At 39.9% G+C, this 24,903-nt stretch overlaps 1 protein-coding gene across 7 annotated transcripts in view; it reads right to left on the bottom strand.

Moving 5' to 3' along the window:
* Positions 1-24,903, bottom strand: part of RBFOX1 (RNA binding fox-1 homolog 1) — a 1,461,257-nt gene that overhangs the window by 179,615 nt on the left and 1,256,739 nt on the right. The window lies entirely within an intron of this gene.

Here is a 24,903-nt window from a genome sequence, read left to right as displayed (position 1 = left end):
GGGACAGTAGGCAATGACTAGAGAGCTTTTTGGTTGTCACAGCTTGGGAGGAGGGATGCTACTGATATCTAGTGTTGCTAACACTGCATAGGACAGCCCCCCCACCAAGTATTATCCAGCCCTAAGTGTTAATTGTGCAGAGGTCTAGAAGCCCCACTTTACTTTATTGTTAATTATACTGTAGCTTATAGCTGGTAAATGATTTTGCAAGGTCAGAGCCACAGGGAGCTCTTTGAGAAGCCAGGAACTGAACCAAAGCTCGTGTTATTCTGCATCCAGGTGCCTCTCATTTGGCAGGACTATCACTTGGTAGGGAAGTTCATTCCCATTTTTAAACAAACAAACCTCTCTCTGTCACATATACGCTATGGCCTTGAGACCTGTTCCTACCTGTGGCTAAGTCAGGTGTTGGGGTATTTAATTCAAAGATGCCAGCGTTCCATAAGGCAGATTAGGGTGTTAACCCTGATGAGTATTAGAGCTCTAGCCTGAATACCTTCTGCCATCTCAAGCCCAAGACCTTGCTTTAAGAGCTCTGAGGCCACCCTAGGAAAAGCAAGGGCCGGCTGGGGGCACCACTGCAGACAGAATAAACCACCAGCCTCTACCAAATCTTCTGGTATTCTGGTAAACCCAGGGCACCGAGATCTAGGAACGGTATCTGTAGTCACCAAGGAACCTACAGGTACATTCAGGTCCACAAAGCCCTGGAATGTACTCCTGTTCCTGGAGTTCTCAAACAGATGTTGGTGGGACCCCCACAGTTACTTATTAACACCAACAGCAGTTCTAGAGAGACCCTAATTAATATTCCCAACATTTGCACTTTGGGCTAATTACAGCTAATATTTAATTAAGATCATTGTACTTCCCATGGAATTATTTTTCACCTTCAAATGGCTTCAGAGATGCCTTTGTTTCCTCCCTAGTGATGTTCCTGATTTTTAGCATGGTTGAAACGTATTTCCTGGAAAAATACTTTCACATTAAGGGCACCTTTTCCACTTGAGGTCAAGGCAAGTCTTGGGCACATGAATAGGCTCCTGGTTGAAAGCTGAAGCCAACTTCATGTAGGTGACAGTGACAGGCAAAAATTATTTGGGGCATTCTGGCTAGACATTCCCTCACTTGTAAAAGCTGACTCCTTTCTTTCCTCCAATGCCAAACACCTACCTTTCCCTAAATAAGTGAACTGATCCAGAGATTTGTGTGTTTAGAGAATCAAGGTGCTTATGAGTGTTCTGTGTTGATGCAGAGGATGATTCCAATTTGCACGTATACTCCCCCACCCTCGGCTATATCATCGACCAAGTACTTCAAGAGATTTTGCAAACCTAACACCTAATTTTCAGTGCCTGGACTTTTTTGGGTTGCTGCTGAATACACAAAAGGTGGGGGCAAGACCTGATATTTTAAAACCCAATAATGCTACTGAAGAACTAGATAGAAACTTGTAATAAAGAATTTCATTTAGGGTAAATGTAGAAGAAACTTCCTTGTCCTCATACGCCAAACCTCAATTAGGGCAACTCATCCACCGGCCAGATGAATGGGACCCCCTCATTACCCAAGGCACCCCAATGGGTAGCTTGTGCTCCAGTCACTGAGAACAAACGGATATTAAAATGCAACCAAGTCTGATTCACTAAAGCAACAAAAAAAATTCCATTTCAATTTAAATATTTTACTGAAGCATGAAATAGCCAGGATATTATTGCTATTTTAAGACAAACACCGTAATCTGTTTATTAGCATAGTGTGTCGACTCTGTTGCATGCAGACGTACAGAGAGCCGTTCCTCAACCGCATGGACAAAGTCTTTGGTCACTGAAACATCCTGCACCTTTAATTTTCTCTCCTGAGATGGGCTCAGGAGACAGTCAGAAAATGAGAGGATTTTTTTCCCCCCAGATATCTCTCTTCTCCCATTCATTGCCCTGAGCAGTTTAATACAGTTGTTTTGGGAAACTAATAACAGAACAAAGGGTAGCAGCCCATTCAATTTGGCAAAATAGTTTGGCTCACATCTAATGCAAACCACATTGCAACTGAGAAATAGTCTTTACATGGCAGAGCACAAAACGGGTTTATTTTTTTCCAATATGACTGCCTGACTTTCACTAAGGGGGAAGGTGGTTGTTTTCATAGCTGCTAAGGTGGACTTTAATATAACCAAGGATTCTTCTGTGTGTGTGTTTATGTGTGTGTGTGTGTGTGCGCGCGCGCGTGCGTGTTTCCCCATCTGTAATAGTTAAAATTCCTGAAGATCTTCTCCCCTTTTGCTTCTGGAATTTATTTGTTCCCAGTCCACATCTTGCCCTGAAAACTGACTTCTGGCCTAAACACAGCCTTCCTAATGAAGACATGCACAGGAATTGTCCAGCCCCCCAAAAGCAGCTGATTGTATTTGTTCAACTGTGCACACAGCCAAAGAACAAGCAGCCACTCCAGCCAGGGGACCCCCGCCCCCACCCCACCAACTCCGGCTTGCTGGAGGAAACTATCCATTCTTGGTTGCCCGCAGTCTCCAGTCTTGCTGACAGTTTGTTTTACTTTAGTTTAGTGGCTGGTCTATTTTACTTCTCTGGCAAGAAATTGCGCCTATTCAGAGAAAACCTCCAGTGCCCAAATAAAAGGAGAACTAAGTTGCATTGTGCCCCCGGGGCATTGAAACAAAGAAGAAAAATGCAAAGTTACACCATTAACCTGCTAGTTCTAAGACCAGCTCAGTTCCACACATCAAGCAGAAAGCCGACACACACATACTCTTGGCTGAAACCCTTTCCTTCCCTCGGCGTAAATCAAGGAGCAGAATATATATACATCGCAGAGAGCAACAGAGACTCAACGCAAGGAGAGACTGCAGCTTAATTCAAATCACAATTGCGAGTGAAAAATAAAATGGGAAAAAAAAGTACCTGCCGCACCATCCTGCTGGCTTTCTCCTCCATAAACTTAGCAGCTGTTCTAGACCCACACCACAAAGCATCTGCTCAAAGCAAGCCTCGTTACGAGCCAGGGTGTGTGCACTGTGCAACGTGTGGATGGCTGGGGTGTTGCAGGAGGGGGAGCTGAGGCCGCCTGGCTGACCTCCCCCTCAACATCTGACTGCTCCCCAAACCAACCCCAGATGGGACTCTTTCCACCAGCCAGGCCTGGCCCATCAATCACAGCGCTCCTCCTCTGGCTCCTGCTCTGTTTCAGAGTGCACACTGAGCAGATGATTATATAGTGGAGGAACACACACACACTCACACACACACACACACACACACACACACACACACACACAGCACTAGACTCCATTAATAGCTGTTTAAAAAACATTAGAAATGCTAGCCTATGCACCGCCTGGAGCTGGAATTTTTCATTACTAAACTAAATATATGGTATGCAAACTTATGAAATCCATGGGGGAGCTTGCTACTATCTTATTTTGTTTTAGATTTTTAAGAGGGAAGACGTCAGGTAGCACAGGAAGACAGAGGAAGGATGTAGAAAGAGCTCAAAGAGACAGAGGGATGGTCAAAGGTAAATTTATAAAAAATACCATGAAAACATTGGGGGTGAATTTACAACCAAGCTGCATGATTAATTGTCAGGTGATCTTAACGTCCTATAATTGACAATTGTTTAGACTATTTGGAGATCCAGCTCCTCTGCAAACTGGCTGTGTGACCTATGCAAGTTGTTGCAATTACACGATTTTTGTTTCTGTTTAATGGGAATAATGATGAGTGACTTTGTAGGATAATTGTGAGGATCAAAATAAAAATTAAATCACAGCAAAACAAATATATACAGGGACCTGGCTCATAGTATCACTATATAAACAGATTCATTCATCACCTTCAATAAAATGGTGGGCAATGTGCAAGACCATCGTGGTCCCTATAAAATATACAGTCAAGAGAGGCAGCAGGCTCTCAAGAAGGGAACCCAAAGGTGACTACAAGACCCCAGTGGCACTAAATGCTGTGAAGGAAATGCATAAGGTCTTGCTTTCTCCTTTTCTTGAACTTTTGTCTTCCTGGCTCATTGTTTTTCCTTCTCTCCCAATGAGCAAAAATAAAACCTTGTACAAAAAAATCCCCAGTGATTTCGATGCCAAATGCTGCCTCTTTATTTAAAGCTACAAATACTTTGTTCTTCCTTTATTATTAAAAGTACAACAACCATAGTGAAATGTCAAAACAATTTCAGGTCTTATTTGGTCGTGTCTTTCTTGTTCGTCAAGGGAGAGGTTTCTAAACTCCCACCCACCCTTCCCATGGACAGCTGCTTATTGCCAAGATGCCCGGCTGTGAAAGGAGAGATCTTGCTACCCTGGAGGGGATGGATGGAGTTCCAAAAGTGATTAAACTTGTAATTAAATTGTGTAACAGAGGAGGAAGTGAGGGCAGAGGAGGCTGCCTGGAAGAATTCAACTTACTTGCCGGTCTGTCGGTGGTACTAGTTCAAGTAATTCCTGGGAGATATTTTAAAATTCCAGTTCCCTGGGGTTAGAAAGAAAATCTGTATATAACGTGTATTTATGCCATCCTTACATTTTCATTTCCAATCATGCTCCTGCAGGATTAAATGAGCATGCTTTCCGGTCCCTTAAAGGGATGTGTCAGCTCATGCTCAGAGCTGCGTAGCCACAGAAGACCACAGCCCCTCCCGTTCAGGATCCAAGCCCAGGGAGGGGACTCCGCAGTCATTCTCATGAGCCATAAACTTTTTTTCCTGCCCTTACTGATAACTGAAAAGTGAAACTTCTGTCCTTCAACCAAAGTCTAGGGGACTTGTTTTCTCCTAGAAAACCAAGAGTGACAGACCAAGACAGAAAATTTCCCTAGTGAAGGATGTTCTGAGGAGCAATAGAGAAAATACTAAAACAAATAAACAACCAATAAAAACCCCACTCAATAAAGAAAAAGGTTTTAGGTGGAAACACCAGAGAAGCACTAGGACATTAGTCCTTAAACAGTGGGCCCATCAGATCACTTGAGTGTAGGTGGGGCAGGGGAAAGTGGTGGTGGGAAAATGGAGACAAATGTATTTGAACAATACAAAAAAAAAAATAATTAAAAAAAGCAGATAGAAATGAGGAATCTACACCAGTCCCACGGGCTTAAAATCTTGGGGGATGGGGTCCAGGCTCTGTGAGAAGGTGCCCCAGGCCATTCTGATACACAATCAGGGGGGAACTTTTTCTGTGTTTTTCAAACTACAGGTGTGATCCTTCGGGATATAAAACCCATGTAGGGGGTAATCACTCCAGCATTTTTTAAATGAAATAAACTATACCACACTGAAAAGGAATGGAATAGAATAGTAAGAAAATTGTTTTATGAAACTCTTATGTGGGTGAATTGGGTTGCAATGTAAAATCTTTTATGGATTGCAGTAAAAGAAATAAAATTAAAAATGCGATGCTAGGTAATTTCCAGTGTTTGTTATTATCTTATCTTTTATTAGTGCTGTGACTATGGAATCAAAGTCAAATGTGGAGCAATTGGCAAGTCATTCAACCTCAGTGTGTCCCAGTTTTCTCATTTATTAATATAAATAACAATACATATCCTTCTTCCCAATGAATCTCTTGTGGTGATTTTGGGAGAAAATCTACAGGAATGGGTTTTATAATCTAGAAAGTCCTGTGAGGGCTTATATCCCATTGTGAGTATGAAATCACTAACTTTTCTAGTTCAACACAGTGCTCCCTCAGGAGGACATATGGACACATGGGGAGGTGTATTGAATCCTCATCTACTGTGTGCCAGGGATTGTGCTAGGCATTTTATTCCTCACAACTGCCCTTATGAGATAGAAATTACGGTCCCTTTATTTCTTTTAATCCTCATCTGAGGATATACTTATTGATTTTCTTTTTTATAGAGAGGGAGAGGGTGAGGGAGAGGGGAGAGAGAAACATTGATGTGAGAAACATCAATCGATTGTCTCCTGTACATGCTCCGATGGGGGACCGAACCTGTAACCTAGGTATGTGCCCTGAATGGGGATTGAATCCATGACTTTTCAATTTATGGGACAACACTCCAACCAACTGAGCCACCTGGCCAGGTCTATGGTACTAGAAACAGAAAAACTGAAACTCTAAACAAGTGAAAATATATTTTCCCTTATGGAAGCTCATAAATTAGTTAACTGGTAGAACCAGAACTTGAACCTAATTTACTCTTATTGAAGAATTCCTGTCAATGAATCATACTAAGATAAAGAGGGAAATGATGATTATGACAACGATGATGATAAAGATGGAGATGATAAAGCTGAGGAAGATGAAGGTGGTGATAGCGGTGGTGGTGGTGGTGGTGGTGGTGATTGATATGGAGATGATGATTATGATGGCTGTGGTAGTAATAATAATGACGATGATGATGGTGACTATGATAAGAGAACTTTTCTTGAGTCCTAACTTTGTAGCAGTCATTTCTCTAACCACTAAGGATACAAAGTTTAACAGAGCAGGTTTCCCTATAGTAGCCCATTTAATAAGAGCCCAATGTGGTAGACAGTCATTCCCTTTGCAAGGGAGATAGAATTACCTCCTCATACCCACACAAATAGCAAGTTTGAGTTACCCAAATTCATCAAACTCCTAATCTCTACATTCTTACACAGCTGTAGATGGGATTATACTTGACCTCTATTAGGTAAACATACAAACCTTTGTTTCCTAACTGCACCAGCTTACAAAAAAGCATCTCTTGAACAAAGAACTCTGAAATTGCTGTTAGCTCATAATTCACAAAAACAAACAAACTACAAAGATAATAAGAACCCACATCACAGATTCAAGTGAAAGCAATTTGTTTCATTTCACTTCCCCGGCCTTGACAGGGAAGCAGAGAGAGAGGCCAGAAGCCATCTTGCTGTGGCTGACAAACACCAGCTCCAGAAACACAAACCAGCCGAGTGGGTGGCAGGCTTGCAATGACGAGGTGTCATGTTTGCAAAATGTTCCATCCTGATTTTCCATTTGGAGTCACAGAAGGCAATGCAGAGGTTGTTTTTCTCAACTCTTTAAAAGTTAGTGACTATCAAATATTTATGGCACTTTGTGCAAGTCAGGAGCCTTGAAATGGTTGCTTATGAGGTGATATCTCCAAAGGGAAATAAACGTCATTGTCTCTTAAAAAATTAGCAGCCTCTGGAGTGAGTGAAGTTCCCAACCAACAGTATTAGGCACTTAAAAAGATGGGTTTTCTCATCTTGCTCACCACTGTCCTAGGGGTTCAGAGGGCTCTGACTTATCCTTTCAAATGGTTGTTAAAGTTTAGCATTATATACATTTTGATTTTGACATTATATGTATTTTTACATAACATGCATTTTGCTGTCTATCTCGAACTAGACTGTAAACTCCATGAGGACAGAAACCTCATCTGTTTTTTGCACCATTGCTGCTGCAAACACTGCAAGGAGTGCACCCTCAGAATGTTTTGTTGAGTGGAAATAAATTTCCAAGCTAGCTTTTTTATCCCTATTAGTATCAAGAAGTGCCCTGACTCACTCAGTACCTCAGGGAGTTGGGAAACAAGGGCAAACCTGTTGAGAAATTTTCCCTATTGGAATATCCCACTGTTGTATGGAAGGGGTCCTTGCTGGAAAGTCCTGCAGTATAGGGCTCCACTTACCTGCAGGTGAATAAAAAGGGCTGTCAACACATGCTTCTCTCCACCCTAAATGTTTTATAAATGCAGCTCCTTCAATGAACCCCATGTTGCATCGTAGGGATGCAATCACTCCTTTCATTTTATAGAGGGGAGGTTTTGAAAGGATAAGCAAACAATCTGAAGTCACCCTAATTGCATAAGATGAAACTCATATTTGTACCAATACTATCTGACCCCAAAGCAGGAAGTTGAAAATAATTTAGAGGAAGTTCCTGATACCCTTTAACCAGGTTCCCCAAAAGGTAACATCTTGAATAACTATAGTTTATTGTCAAAACCAGAAACTGACATTGTATGACCATTATTCTACATTACTGTGAACATGACGAGGAGTTAAAGCAGTAAACATTCAGCTTTTGTGAGTATTCTGCTATCAATACGGTTGCATCACGGCCATTGCCATCTATCCCTGAGTGACAGCAGGAGCTGCCCACTACTGTCCCAAATACAGTAGTTAGGGAAGAAGGGTAGATAAACCAGTAGACAATGGACCAAGCAAACAAATACTAGCAAAAACTGTTGTCATAAGGGAAGGAACAGATACCTGCATTTTCAATTATATTTTAGTAAGGAGTCTTCACTTCCTGGGTACAGAAGAAACCTTCAATCTTGAGCAGACTTTCACTTTCATAATCTGTCTCCTTTCACAGCCAGCTATGTTCTAAAAAAGTGAAAAATGTTCTCACTACCACTACCACCACCAGGGTAACATCAGTGTCAAATTTATATTCAAGATGAATTTCAATGACTTGCACCATTGCTAACACTACTACATTTAGCCAGATCCACAAAAAGAAAAGGATGGATTTTATTCCCTTAAAAAGCTTGTTTACAGTTACCCTGAAGATATGATTTGGGATAATATCACTGTTACCTATTCCATCATAGCTATCCAGAGGATTCTCTGCCTGCTTCTAAAATAGGAAATTGATAGATTTAATATTAGGCAACTTTCTTTGTAAGAGAGAAGGTCTATACATGCAGACAGCACCAAGTAGCCTAGAGAAATGTGAGCTCCACTGTGGATGTTGCTGAGTAAAGCATCGCACTAAACATCACCAAGGGTCTGTCACTAGATTTAAAAAATTGGGAGCATTAGGCCACATTGTTAGAAGGAGAACCATATACTCCCCCCTGCAATGATACAGATAATGAAATGTTCTAGCAAAGGGAAAAGTAAACATTAAAGATACAAATTAGTGTGAGGAGTAGATACCATTGTCTTGTATGTGAATGCATCTGGAGTCATTTCCTCTCATACCACATTATGAAAACTGAGTTTTCTGCCCATCAGCAGAATTTATGTCCCAGGGCCACACATCAACATTTCTTTCTTCTTCTACCCCTTCTCAAAGCTGGATGCTTAAACACAGCTGAAACAACCCCAGAGCCTTTAGGATACATGACACAGTTCAGATACAGAAATGACCTACCGCCCTCATAATGAATTTATAGTAGCAAACATTTGAGTGTATTTTCAATTATTCAATTTCCTCACATGATTATCATAGGCCTCTTGTAAGATGGTAAACTCCTCAAGGGCAGGTACTTGAGCTATTCATCTTTAACATTTCCCTCTTCTTCTGATGTAGTTTGTAATCAGGTGTTTGACATGATAAATATCTGTGGCTTGCATTCACCTCACTTGTAGAAAGATGTCTAATCTGGTCACTGCAACAGGAAAAAATGATAAAATATGACCTTGTCTTTCATTGTGTGTTGCATAAGTTTTAGTCTCTACTAGTGTGCCAACTGGGGAAAAAAGGCTGTCATAAAATAAATTATATTTGGACTTGAAGGAAATGAAATTAAGAGAGACTGCCAGAAAGAAAGGGCAATGAACTATTCAAATAGGCAAGAACTTGATATCCATGCAATTGTTTCAGTGGCTAAATATTGGGCATCTCCTAGATGGTAGGTATTTGTGTTAGGTGCAGAGGCTACAGTGGTGCTGAGAATAGATATAGGCCAGGCACCTCTGGAGCTATGGCTGGCAGGAGTCACAGGACAGACCAGAAATTTATAGTTCAATGGGTATGTGTCATGACAAGAGAAATGGAAGGATCAAAAGGGGCTCACCTATCCCCTGATGGTTATCAAGGAGAGCTTTCCAGAAGAACTGATGTCTAAACTGAGCAGAAAATAACCAGGTGCTATGAAACAGGTTGACAAAACAATATATGGAAAGGCCAGTGGTAATGTTGTAGTAGGAGGAATATCTCATCCTCAGGGTGGCAGAATCAATGAAAAAGAAGTGGAAAAAAAAAGTGATGAGACTTTTTCAGAGCCATAGGACCTATTCAAAATAGTGGGCTGAAATAGAGACCTGGAGTCCATTGGATTGTAAGGACTTTGAGGGCAGAGATTTAGGCCTGTCTTACTTAGCATCATATTCCCAGCACTCTTAGAATGGTGTACACATTGTATGTACTCAAAAACATTTTGGTTAAATCACACAGTAAATTCAATGATGATAGAGACCAGAATGAAACTAGTCAAGGGAAGAAAGAGGAAATGTAAGAGAGAAAGATCTGATCATTTAATCTGTATCCTTGGCATTACCTTTTCTCCTTGAAGTAACTCAAATGTTTGAAAGAGAAGAAATATACAGAAAAAAGATGTGGTCAGTATAGGTAAGTCAATAGAACAGAGGCTCATTACCCTCTTCATCATCATCACAATAGCTTAGCCAAGAATAAGAAGTTAAAATTCCTAGGATATTTACATATTATCTATTTGTCACACAAACCCTGTTGGAAGGTAGGTTTGATGGCTACCATTCACACACATTTAAAAGAAGAGAAAAGTGAGGGCCAGGTAACTCAATAACATGCCCAAGGTCAGAGTTAATAAATGTTCTAGCTAGGATTTTAATTCTAGATATATTTCCATTGCACCCAACTGCTTCCTAAGTAATGATCCAGCAAGTCTAGCTGTATCAGTAGGTTTGATTACATGATGCATTTCTTAGTTTCCTCTCTCTCTATTTCATAAACTTTTACTTGGAAAATAAAAAAAAAAGTGAACATTATGACTATTGAAATTTTTACCAAAACAAAGGGAAAATGGAATTTTATTGGCTTTAAAAATTCAATATAACCCAACTAAGTATAAATGTGCCAGTATTGTAGTTATTACTTTAAATAAAATCCAGAGGGATTGAAACCAAAGAGCTCCATCTTCCTAAGTGAAGAGCCAAGTTTAATAACTGGCCCAGCCCCAACACAAGGGTTTAGTAGAGCAAGTGGTCCTTAACTAAAGTACCACTTGAGACTGGAGAACCTTGACTCTTCAGTTATGTTTCATCAGTGCATATGTATTATTTTCTGTAGCCCGGGACATGTAATATTTTAAGGATATTTCCCTGAGTGAATGCTGAGCTGAGAGGGTCACACAGTTTGGGTGAGAGTAAGGCCATTCTCACTGAAAAAAAGGGGAGTTTTTGTAAAATGTAAAGTTGGACCCAAATGAGACAGTGGGTTTTCAGAAATAATGGCAGGAATTTGCCTTAATTATACATAGGAGAACTGGCCTAGTGGTGAGAAATTTTATTCAGATATCAATAATGTGGAAGTCTAGACACATAAATTGTGTGATCACTCCATATGCAGTTTAAGACATTCAGGTTAATTTATCCAAACAACCTCAGAGCAGCTACAGCTAAGAAAACTGAGTCTGATGGAAGTTAAGTAAGTTTAATTTAAAAGCCCTGCAAGGAATAACCTTAGAAGACTTCTAAAGTTGACTGTGCAGCTTGTGTTTTTGCAGCATGTAAGTGCCCATTGGCAGCATTCATCCCCTTTACTGAACAGCTTTCTTATCAACTTTTAACATGCCTATCTTTTTCAGACAGAATGGAATATTCTTGAACCCACCTGAATGACACTAAAGTTTTTCTTTACATTTAAGTATTATCGGCTCATGTATCTGGCTTAAGTTTATTGGATATTTACTATTATAGGTTGAATCGTGTCCCAACCCCCAAATTTAAATGTTGGTGTCTTAGCCCCTTATATCTCAGAATGTGACCTTTCTTAGAAATGGAGTAACTGCAAATGTAGTTAGCCAAGTGAAAGTGAGATCATACTAGAGTAGGGGTGGCCCTTAATCCAATATGGCTGTTCTTATGGAAAGGGAAAGTTTGGACACAGACAAGCAAACAAGAACTCCATGTGAAGATGAAGACAGAGACTGGGTGATGCTTCTATGGACAAGGAACATCAAAGATTGCCATCTAAGACTACAAGGTAGGAGAAAGGCTTGGAAAAGATTCCTCCTCACAGCTCTCAGAGGGAACTAACACCGCTGACACCTTGAACTTAAACTTCTGGCCTTCAGTGCTCTGAGACAATAAATTTTTGTTATTTAAGCCATCCAGTTCATGGTGCTGTTATGGCAATCCTGAAAAGATAATATACCTATTATATGCTAGTCACTGGAGACACAATACTAAGTGAAGATGCTTCCTATCTCATGGTGTTTAGGGTCCAGTGATAGAAATACAACCACCCAGGAAACACGCTAACAATGATGAGATATTTTGTCCTCTTATTCTACCCTTCACCCTTAGGAGGATGTTGGGGCTCATAAAAACTTTCATGCAGCCTCATTCTGTCTCTGTGAAGCAGGTCTTATAATCCCAATTGGAGAAGTTTAAGAACTTGTGATATATGCGCAGGCACTGTGTTTCCACCCTGGACAGTGTTAATGTGGTGGCCATAAGCCATGTGTGGTAATTGAGCAGCTGAAATGGGGCTAGTCCAAAACAAGGTGATTCGTATGTGTAAAATGCACACTATTTCAGAGATGTAGTACAAGGAGAAGAATGTAAGATATCTTCTTAATAGTTTTATTTTGATCACATGTTAAAACGATAGTTTAAACATATTGGGTTAAATAAAATATCCTTGGTTGTATATTGAAACATACTCAATTGAGTAAAATATTGAGAATAAACTCACTTGTTTCTTTTTACTTTGTTCAGCGTGGCTACTAGAAATTGTTTTTCTTAAAGCTAAATATGTGGCTCATATTGTGGCCCTTATTATATTTCTGTTGAACAGTGCTGGTAATACCCATTGGTTTCCAGATCATAGAGCTGGGTTTGATCCATGTTGAGCATTGACTAACTGATGGGCAGAGCTGAGATTAAACTCAGACAGTTGAAATTTGAAGTCTCTACTCATTCACAGCACCAAGTTATCATCTTGGCACCAAAGGCAAAAATTCCTTCGAAACAGCTTCATGGACATGAATCCAGAAAAGGAAAGCTTGATTCTCACACCACCCCTCACGCAATCTTTATGATGTTAAAATTCTTCACTTTACCTGACCCTTCCTGTACAATTTCAGCAGCAACCTCAAGACCGCCTTCACAGAAGGCCGTTTCTGAATACAACATAACTTTCACTTTATCTAATCCAACTAAGCTCCCAAGGCTCTGCGTATCTGTCTAAAGTGCCTATTTGGGGACAGGAGAGGTAAAAGGCTTTTAAAAGCTTGTTTTAACTGTGAGTGAATCAACTGACTAATATTTATACTGGGCAGCTTTCTGCAAAGATGAAATAAACTCTCTACAAATAGCCTACAGAGCTCAGACATTCGCTGCATGTGAGGTCAAGGAAGAGCCCTTGAACATTCTCCGATATGTGGAATGCTTAAGGCATCGGCAGACATTCTGAGCTAGATCTTGTTCTGCAAGGCTGTCCATTGGAATTGGTGGGAAACAAACTAGTTCTTTTATAAAATCTCACAGACACGTGGTAGGATGTCTTGCTTTTATCCATTCATTCATTAAATCATTCATTCACTCAAGACTCACACTTGACTTTGTTTCAGGCACTGAGAGACACACTAGGGATACATATCATCTGTGGCTGGCTGGTCTCTAGTAGGTTCAGCATCAACATTTGTTTTTGTATTAGTTAAAAAAAAACTCTCAAACATGACAAAACAGTCTCTGCTCAAATGGAGATTAAATATGGATGATGAGAGATTCAGGAAAATCAATAATCAAAGCAAGTGTCATAGATTTTATAAGCCTAAGTCCAAATTACTATGGAAGCCAGAGAGGAAGGCTTCCAATTCAGAGAGAGAAGTTGTAGCAAATGCTTTATGAAGATTGTGAGGATTGAGATGCGTCTTAACGGAGGTGTTAGGATGAGTTAGGTGGGAGTCCAAAGCAGAAGTAAAGCATGAACACAGAGAGCAGATTCTATGGCTAGAGTATGTGTGCAGTGGGGACTTGCCAGGACTTGGAGCTAGAAAGAAGGTTGAGGGCATAGGATGAAGGACAGGGAATGCCATATAAAACAGTTTGGATTTGATCCTTCAGGTCACAGGAGGCCATTGAAGAGCTCCAGGAATAAGGGTGATATGGTCTGATTTGTGTTATAGAACAGCCACTCTGGCCACCAAATAGCCAATACATTGGAGAGAAAGAATGATGAGGATAGGGAGGGAAGAGCAAAGATGACAGCAGTCATCCATGAGAGAAATGGCAAAGCAACGGCAGAGATGGTATCAGAGACCCACTCTCAAGGCTGTTTCTCTGCATCCATATGGATACCAATGGCTCTAATCTTGTCCTGTGCATTCTTTCCTGTGTATGGTGCAAAAGGACTGATTTTAAAGGTTTTATTTTAATAGGATTCTAATGAATATCTCCTCACCCCCAAAAGATATTTGGAGCAATTACATAAAATAAAGAAATTGTTTTTGCATTCTGTAGTCTTTTCCATGAGAATGCTGAAGTGGTCAAATTTAAAAAAGGAAGCCTGTATAAAGATTATATTGTTGGGATACAAATACATTTAGGCAAGCCAAGGCCTACTTTGAACTTTAAATGTGACGAGCTCTTGAGTACATGTTATGAGGTGGTAGAGAATAAAAGAGGATGATGATGGGAGCTTTTAAAAAGTCCTTTCCATACCCTAAGTGACTTATACCCATTATTGCATTAAATTTTTTCAAGGACTATGAGTTAGATATATTTTCCCCAATTAATAAATGAGAAAACTGAGGTTCAAATCAAAAAATGATTTGTTCACTATCACAATGCTAATAAGAACTAGTGCAGAATGTGAATTCAGTCTGGTGACTTCCCACTATAGTATATTTTATAGAATTTCTCTGGGAAGTTCTCCTTACCTTTCTCCCCTGTATTATGGAAGCCGTTATTAATCATCTAGAGAATTAGAAAATAAATTTAAATGAGCAATTTCAATGAGCTCTTTGCCAGATATAGGCTCTTTGCCAGAATAGTGGAAAATATTTTAAAAAGTTAGCATGATTCCTGACATTAAGGATTTTAAAGTCTGGGAGGGGAAATCTTTTGCTGAATTCTAAAATGCAAGCCACCTCCAGAGTCAGCAGGTCTGCTGTCCAAATTCTGGTTCTCCCTCTTACTAGGTGTGCCTTGAGTAAGTAGCATAGCGTCTTTGTGCTTTGATTTCTCTCTGTTATAATGAGGATACTAATGGCATACCATAGTGGGGTTCTTTATGGAATAAACAAACAATGCATATAAATTTATTATCACTATACTTAAAATAAAATAAAAGCACTCAATATATATTTGTTATCATCATTATGGTATTTGTGCTATTATTATTATTTAAAAGAGACACAACCTGGATGACAGTGTACAGTGGTTGAAAAATATTTCTCAGGAAAAAAATAACCCATCAAAACCTAGCCTGGGAGGAAAGGATCAGGTTGAGAGAGCAGAGAATAAGTTTCACTCATCACACCCACAATCACACCATGGGCTTAGAGAGTAATACACTAGCCCCCATTGATAGAAAGGGCAAAAAAGATTCCTCCTGGAACTGTGCCTTCTGAGTTTTAAACTGCACTTTGATTCTGATTCACTTATAATAATTTAGTAGGACAGTCACCCGTGTTTTCAGCTCTGCCAATCCCACCAGGACATGGTGCTCAAAATAAGAATTGGAATTCATAACAATCCCAGTCCAAAAGAGCATAAAGCAAGGCTTTATAATCTATTTTCACTTTCGACCCTTACAGCTACAATGCCCCTTGTTGACATACTGTTTAAGCCCCCATTAACCACTCTCGGAGAAGAAATCATACATGAGTCAAAATGAACATGTCAAATGAAAACGGTGCCATTGCTTAGAGCCTGGTTTTTCAAATACCCAAGGGAGTGTGCAAAATTACATGAATCCAAACTATATACAAGAATCTAGTGAAATGATGATGGTGATTGTATCTGTTTCCTATTGTTGCTATAACAGATTGCCACAAACTTGGTGGCTTTGACAACACAGTTGTATTTCTGTAAGAGTTCTGAAGGTCAGAGGTCTGAAATCATTTTCACTGGTGAAAAGTTAAGGGGTTAGCAGCACTGGTTCTTTCTGAAGGCTCTGTGGGATAATCTGTTTCCTTCTCCTTTTCAGCTTCCAGTGGCCACCTGAATCCACCACCTTTCTCCATCTTTAGAAAGCATCACTACAGCCTCTGCTTCTGCCATTACCTTGCCATCTCCTCTAACTCTGACCCTGACACCTCTGCTTCCCTCGTACTGTAAGGACACTTGTGATTAAATCAGGTCCATTGGGATAACAACAGATGATCCCTCCATATCAATATTCGTCACCTAATCACATCTGTAAAGTCCCTGTTGTCACAGGACTCACAGGTTCTAGTGATTAATTACGATGCAAATATATTTGGGGGTGACTGTGGCATCCACCACAGTGGTGATATTCTAGATGAACACTGTCCAATGAAACTTTCTAAGAGATGGAGATATTCCATATCTGTGCTATCTAATACAGTAACCACCAGTCACATGTGTCTATTGAGCACCTGAAAGATGAGTAATGTGATTAAGAAACTTAATTTTAATTTTATTTTGTTTTAATCAATTTAAATAACCATGTGTAGTTAGTAACTGTTGTATGGGTCAGGGCTGTTCTGGGGTAGGCATCAATCAGTTCTTGTTACTTCATCAATAGCACCTATTGTCTTAGGAAAATAAGATTAAATAATAGAAGAACATCTGCTCTCTTATACATAATCATTTAAGTACAGTCACATCATTATATTTACTAAGGCAAGAAAGTTGGCCTAATAATGTGTGTTTTTTTTTTTTAAGTTTTCAGCACCAAGGACAGAAATGCAAAGAACTGGTCAGACACCTCTCTGTTAATCTACATTCCTCTTACTTGAATGTATACAAATAACTTTTACAGTATTCTGATTGGTGAATGAATCCCAAAGAACTGAATTTTATGCCTGTTTAGATTGTGCTGGGAATCAGTGCCAAATGCAGAATGCAGGGAAAATCATGCTAGGTAATCAGTTTATTATAGACCCTTTATCTGCCTTTTGGCACGGTAAATTTAATGCTGAAAATTGAGCTGGTTCCATAATATATAAGCATGAAACACAAGGCTCCAATGCTAGGAAAGTGAAACAAGTATACTAGGTAGAGTTTTCTTAGACTAGATTCATTATATTCAGGATGACAAAGAAGAGACACACAAGAGTGGTAGAAAAAAAATCAACTAGATATAGAAGATTGACCAGAGAACTTCTAAATTTGGAACCCAAATTCTTTCTGCAATTAAAAAAATAACAAACAATTAAATCTCATTTATTATAAAAATTTGAATGGGAAAAACTATGGCTATAAGACTATTACCTGTTAAGATATGTCACCTTGGGCAAAAAAAAGCCCAAGGCCTTAGAGAACTACAGATCCAAATATAGTAATAATAGAATTACCTCTTAAGAATAGGTAATAGAATAAAGAGTCCCGTAGAGGCATACTAATACTACATAAAGCAAAAAACTTAGAAAGAGAGCAAGGCCATTTAAAAGCTTACCTTGACACCAGCCCAAAGATCAAGAAGGAAGGCTACTGTGATCTCTCAAAGGAATTCCGAAAATCTGATACACCACGCCACCTGTCTGATGTTCAGTTTGTCTGGTACAGCTCTCACTGGCTGCATCTACTTATAACAGAGGCACATCCTGTGAGCAGACTGAATCTCAAGGTAAAACCCAAGGAGAATCCCTTACTAGGCTATTAAGTCAAGTCAAGGCCATGTGCATGATGACAAGTTGTAACAAAGCAGAAGTAAAGGATTTGGAGTCAACCAAATGGTCACAGACAAGGAATGGTAGAGTAGGCGAGGTTCAAGGAGAAAGGAATGTGGTGTTACCACAACGACAAGGATGGCTTAGGATAGACTTCAAAACAAATCTAATGATTTGAATGTCTTTTTGTAGTTCAAGGGCTGATTACTTTATTTCACAGCTGCGTGGAAGGCAGGAGAGTCGAGAAATGTGGGCCACTTTCAGAATCTCTAGTGGATACAGCTCTAGAACAATGACAGCACAGCAATTTAACTAAGCTTACTGAATCCTTGAACTTTCAAATATATTTTATTTTTGCTGTCTATTAAAGCAGTTCTGCAATTTATTTTTGGACTTTTCCAAATGTGTGATGATCAAGAGATTTACAGTATTCTTTTTTAGGCCACTGCAAGGAAAAAAAAGGTAGTGAAATGGTCTTTTTCTTTTCTTTTATTGATTTTAGAGAGAGGAAGGGAGAGAGAAAGAAACAGTGATTTGTTGTTCCACTTATTTATGTATTCATTGGTTGATTTTTGTATGTGTACTGACCTAGGATCAAACTGGCAACCTCGGTGTATTGATAGGATTCTCTAACCAAGTGAGCTACCAAGCCAGGGCAATGGTCTAAGTTTTCATGGGTTCTTTGGATAGTAAAAATGCTTTGGTGTCAGAAAAACAAACCAAGAATAAACGGAGGGGTTGCCTCTGCATGAAGGTGGGATTTGATTATATTACTATGATTTCTTTTCTTTGAGACGTACAAAACTCCTCTCAGTGGGCTAGAAGATAATAAAGAATTCAGGATTATTAAAGGCTATCAAAACTCTAACTTCACCCAAATTTAGATTTGGAATTATAAACTAGTCCAGACCATGATTCCACATAGCTATTTGCTTACAGTTCTTTCCCCCTAGTAGACTTTGCTACCGTGAGCTAATGTGGAAGTTGAAAATGTCATAGTTTAATATATTTTAATTTTCCACCACTGACAGTTGAAAATGGAGAATGAAGGTACATTATCCATTCCTTCCCTGTTGCACTCAACCCCTCCAATTAAGAAGGCAGCCTGGCTAGCTAAAAGAACTTGAACTGTACACTGTAAAACCAGAATCATAGAAAAACCTACTCTAGGGAGTGGCTTCAAGTTCTAATAGACACAGTGTAAGCTTAGTTTCACCAGGGACAAAGCATGGCAGAGGGCCACAGCCTCCTTAGCCCATCGGAGCCAGAGGCTTCAAGATCTGAAACTGCTCGGTGATTATTATGAATGCCTGAGCTCTTGGAGAGACAAAGTGTCATTCTTTTCTCAGTAATGAGAAAAGCATCTGCCTTGCAGAAAGAGAAAAAGTCAAATCAGACATCTCTGCCAAGTTATTCTGGCTCAGACGACTAATGGAAGGAAGTTCTGCAGCCTCCCGGATTCAGAAGCTGGCCCCTTGGCCGTGTGGCTGGGATGTTAAGTAAACACAGTAAGGACACAGATTTAAAAGCAGAGAAAAAAACAGAGAAATATTGAAAGACATAAACCCACCTTCTGGTCTACTCAAAGAAACATTTTGGAGAGAAACACACTTAGAGTAAAATCCTGAGAATTTCACTCCTCAAGCCTTTGCATCTTGCACAATTCATTTTACCTTTTAAATTACCACATGCATATCATTAAAAGGTGGAAATAAGGTCTCACCTTGGTGAAATGAAGTGTGGATTAAAGACATGCACGATTCTTTCCCAAAACCTCAGTTTTGTCATCTACACAGTGGGACTAGTGAGAGTAGCTACTACAGAGGATTACTTTGAAGATTAAATCGATTAGGTACAAAAAAGTGCTTAGCATTAGGACCTGATACATTTTAAGAGATTGATCAATGTTAGCTATCATAGGAACAAAAATTAAATATTTGTCCAGAGGTACCTCAGGCAGTTCCTGGCATTTAATAAGTGTTTAATCAAAGGCAGCTTCTAAATTACTCAAACATTAATACTGTTGAATAAGAAAGATTTTGATGAGAGGCTCCCTAATATTACCTCATAGGGCAGTCTTAGGAGAAACAAAAGAACAAAAAGTAAGAAACAGGGAGAGGCAGATCAACAGAGAGACAAAGACAAAGACAAACACACATGGAGAGAGAGAGAAACTGAGATTGGCAGCCAGATTTTAAATAGTTAAGTAGATATATAGACAGATAACAGAGGAATAGGCATAGATATATTGCTACATATATAATAAATACGCACACGTTATCATCTCTGTTTCTTTCTCTCTCTAGCTATAAAATAAAGCAGAGAAAGAAAGAGGAGAAAAAAGCAGAGAGAGGAAACGAAACTGTGCAGCCAGCCCCTCTGCTCCTCAGAACGCCATCAGGCCAAGTGCATGTGGCGAGAGAGCAGAGCCTCTCTGCCTGTGGGTATGAGCACCCACTGCAGATAAAGATGTAAGGGGACCAGCTCATCAATCACAATCATGCAGGGACACCAGTGCAAGGCAAGAGGATTAGCACTGCAGTGTGCTCAGGTCTCTTCCCTCTCACAGCTTCACTTTAATTAAACATCACCTCCAGTGCTTACTTCCAGCCCAGGTGCCCCCTCCATTCCCAAGGCCAGACTCCTGTAATCTAGGCTCCAGAGTTAATTAGAAAAGAGGCTTTGAAAAAAAAAATTCCAAAAGGTGGGAATCCCCAAACAGAAATTATTGGATGCTGGTAATAAAGATTTTCTTTTCCTTGAAATTGAGATTGACTGTTAAATGGCCTTCATTAAGCTGCAGCGTTTTTCTACCCAGGACCTCTCCAATAAAGCTATTCAGGATCTTACTGAAGAGGCTGTTAGCTTCTCTGAGTGGTGAATGAGGAGGTACTTGTAAAGGCTGCGGCCCGATAGTTCAGGGAATGCTTGTGTCTGCTTGGAGAGGTGTGAGGGCATGTAAGTGTTTGTGTGTATGGCATTTGGTCTGGGTGTGTGTTTTCATATGGATCTGCACAGGACTGGCAGTGGATTCTTGTGTGCCATTTGTCTTTGTACGAGGGAAGGGGGAGGAAGGGAGAGAGGACATGTGAGAATCCTACTTCCCTGAAAGAAACTGTCACTTTTGGGAACATTCATCCATTCATTCATTCGTTGATTCAAGCAATATTTATCAATCTCCTACTTCATGCCAGACACAGGTCTCTGTGCTGGACATAGAACAAGATAAATTCCTCAACTGAATGGGGGGTGCCTTTGGTATAGGAGACAGGAAACTGACACATAAACACAAAGCTAGATAAAACAACAACCTATAAATGTGACGAGGACAAGGGCATGGAGCTAGAGAGTGATGGGGGCTGCAATCTCAGATAAAGGAGTTAAGAAAGGAGTAAGTCATGGGGAAAATAAGGCACAGGGAACTGCAGGTTCAATGCTGTAAAGTGGGGAGTGCATTTGGAATGACAGGAGCAGCAGGGATGAGGCAGAACAAAGCTGAAAGGGGTAGCCAGGCACATGGATATTGGAATCCTGACTTTTGCCTGGCTTGTCTTTTAGTAACAGTCCTGAGTATCTGTCCAGCTTCCTAGACCTCAGGTTAATGGTTTGCTTCTTCCCTTCTGCCTCCATTCCTTCATAGCAGGGAGTACTACCACAGACACAGCAGATGCCTTATACATTAGTATTAGGCCTAGTTACCATGCAGTGAGCTTGTCTTATGTGAATGGGACACCATGCATACCAGGAGTCCTGTTCATCCATTTTCCCAAATCCTCAAACAACTCTAAAGGGGAGATGCTGTTATTATGCTCAATTTATGGATGTGGCCATGGAATGCAGAGAACTGAAATAACTGGCCAAAGGTAAGATTAACTGGACAAATATAAAGTGCCCACACAAAAAGGAGATACACATAAGGACCCACAGACAATACAATGAATTTGAAGACATAGCAAGTGATACCACAGAGCAGAGGCTGGAGAACATTTTCTGTAAAGAGCCAAATAGGAAACACTTTCAGCTTTGCCAGGTATATAGATGATCTCTGTTGCAACTAGTCAATTCTGCCCTTGTAGCCAGAAAGCACCATGGATAGTATGTAAATGAAAGAGTGTAGTTGTGTGCCAATAAAACTTTATTTACAAAAGTAGGTGGCAGTCCAGATTTGGCCTATTTGCTATATGTAGTTTGTTGACATTTGTTATTGAGTGTGCATACATTGAGAACTGAACTGATTTGGGGCACCACAGATGATAGTCAAGGGACTTAATAGTCACGTAATGAAAAGTAGATATCAGACACGTGCAAACGGAGAACAATCTTCTATCTCTTTAAAGCCTCTTCTTTATGATCCCTTGTCTGTGGGCACAGGGACACCCCCTTTGGAGGATTGAGAGTTGCTTCACCCCAAACCAAAAGCCACGTCTTCAGTTCATTCACCTCATTCTCTGTCATGTTTTAAAAGTATAAAAAAGCACATGTAGGAGGCTGAAGCATCTAGTTGGATCCAAAGAAAACCTATTAAGTATGTTAATCCAGTTGTAATTCAACAAGAAGGAAATGAAAGTACAAGGCAAAGTGCAGAAGATGGGAAAATGTCTTCCAGAAATGTACAAGCAACAGTGCGTGGCAAGACAAACCATTAAAGAATCACTGTGTGGTCTGTCTTGAAAAATGGTGAGGGAAAAACAACATCCGAGCATGCATTTGTATGTGCATGTGCAAACGTGTATAGAATTAATCATTATAGCTGTAAAACAGATCACAGTGAGCATCACATGTAACTCAGTGAACATACCTGTCCTTTGTTCATTAAGGAGTCTGTCTCCAGTGAGTAAAAATACTCTCCTGCATGAGTGAGTCAGGTTTCTCTTTATAAATTTGGGGTGGATCCTCTGGTGTTAAAAAAGTGATGATTTAATGCTAGGGAACTTACCCTGCATACAAATTTTGATATGCAAGTCATATAAAAATGCACCTCAATTGTGGAGATCCAGACAGTATCTCACTCCCCAGGAGTTTTGAGCAAGTCAGAACCTATCAGTTGGGATAATTGTCTTCTTTGTTGTCCTGATACTAACATCATCCTTATTCATATGAGTCAAAAGGTGGCTGTTAAACCAGAGAAAGTAAAGGCCAGAGGATCTCAATGCTGATCTGTATTAGGGACACCAGGGAGCTGTTAAAAGAAATACTTGATGCCATATGCTGGTGGGAATGAGAGACACTACAGCCACTTTGGAAAACAATATATTGGTTACTGTATTGTGTGAAACCTACACTTTCTACGTCACCCAGCAATTCCACTTCCAAGGATTTACCCAAGATAACTGAAGCCATGTATACACAGAGACATGTGCTCAAATTTCATAGCATTTATGATAGTCATAAAGTAAAACAAAGCCTCTTAGCTGCTAAGTAAACAAATCAAGGCATACTCCCATGAAATATTACTCAACATTAAAATGAACAATATGTTAATATACATGGCATCATAGATGAATCTTAAAAACAGTATGCTAGGTGAAAAAAGTCAAACATGAAAGATGATGCACAGAATGATTCCATTTAAATGAAACTGAAAATAATAGAGAGAGAAAGCAGATCAGCATTTGCTAGGGGTGGAATAGATTTAAATGGGCATAAGGAAACCTTTTAGGATAGAGGAACTATTCTATATCTTTATTGTTGGGCTTATACCCAACAACCCAGGAAAAAAGTCTTTAAAGTATCAATGTTTCCCAAAATGTAAGACAGTTAACAACTGCTCTAATGCAAGTAATGCCAATAAAACCACTGTCCTTCTATATCCCTAACCCAGGAAGTACATGAGTAGGTAACAGTTGTAGGGCCTGGATATAAATGACACAGATACAACATCTATCATCCATTGAATTCTTCTTAGGTACAAGGCACCGTGCTAATGCTTGTCTAATATAACATGCTTTTATTTTCACAAGAACTTCATGAGACACACATTATCATTGTCCTTTTACAAGTGAAGGAGGATGAAACTCACTGAAGAAAAATAACTTGTCCAAGTTCACATGTTCAATAAGGGTGAACTGGGATGCAAAGTTAGGTCTGCCAGATTCTAAAGTTGATGCTCTTGATCAATACCTAAGTGTTGCCCTGTTTGACTTCTAGTCTCTCGCAGAGCCCACTAGGAACCCAGAATAGCCTGCCAAGTCCATGCTCACAGACACATAGTAGATGATAAATAAGTGTTGTGCATTGATCTTCTGGAATTACAACACAGCTCTGTTGCACTTCAAGGAACTCATTCCATTGACTCAGGGAGGGTAACTAATAGGGTTGCATTCTTTAATTCAGAAGTGGCTTCCCTTTCCTCCCACCGTGTTCCAGGTGAAGGGCCCAGGTTCATGCCCTGGGAAAGATAACATACAGCGGTAAGCATGGTATCAGATTTCATTTCCAGGCGAAGGCTGTTTCCAACCCATGATAAAGTCTACAAAGAGATAACTTGCAGGCAAAAGCTACCCCTCTCTCAAATATTTTATCTGCACCAGCCAAACCCATCTCCTGTGCTTGGTGTTCAGGATTTGGGGACAGCATATCCCAAGAGTGTGGGATAACTCATTTGCATAGAGGTGGGTAGGCAGGGGCTTAGCAGCCCATCCAAGAACATAAGCAAATACACCCAGGGAGGAAAATTCCTTCATCACTGTGGGCTCTAACCCCAGGTGGGCTGCCTCTCCCTGACATTGGGTATCTGTCCCAGTGTCTTTTCCCTTCTGGTTTTCTAGTAAAGCAGATACAAAATTTGTGTTCCTGGGGCTCAGCATTGTTGTCCTTTTATTTAAGATTTGAATTTTTTTATTTAAATTTAAGAAATTAAAGTCTAGTTAACATATAATATTTTAGTTTTGAGCATACAACATAGTGATTTGATATTTACATACCTTACATTTCCATCGCCACAATAAGGCTGTCTACAATGACTGTTTCTCAAAACAAATCCTGTGTAAGAGGCTAGCAATGCTAGTAGTCAACTCTTTATAACAAAAGGACCAGAGGGAAATTAAGGGAGGACCTGAAGAGGTACAAGGAGAAGGTTAAGAATAAGGCTACTGTTGGCCCTGAGGCCAACATCAGTATTAGCTGTGTAGACTGAACAAGCCTCACTGAG

This window comes from Pteronotus mesoamericanus, unplaced genomic scaffold, assembly GCF_021234165.1.
Source record: "Pteronotus mesoamericanus isolate MK-2021 breed Mesoamerican mustached bat unplaced genomic scaffold, CSHL_Meso_final scaffold_167, whole genome shotgun sequence".
In the NCBI taxonomy this organism is placed as follows: domain Eukaryota; kingdom Metazoa; phylum Chordata; class Mammalia; order Chiroptera; family Mormoopidae; genus Pteronotus; species Pteronotus mesoamericanus.
This window is presented reverse-complemented; position numbering and strand designations above follow the sequence as displayed.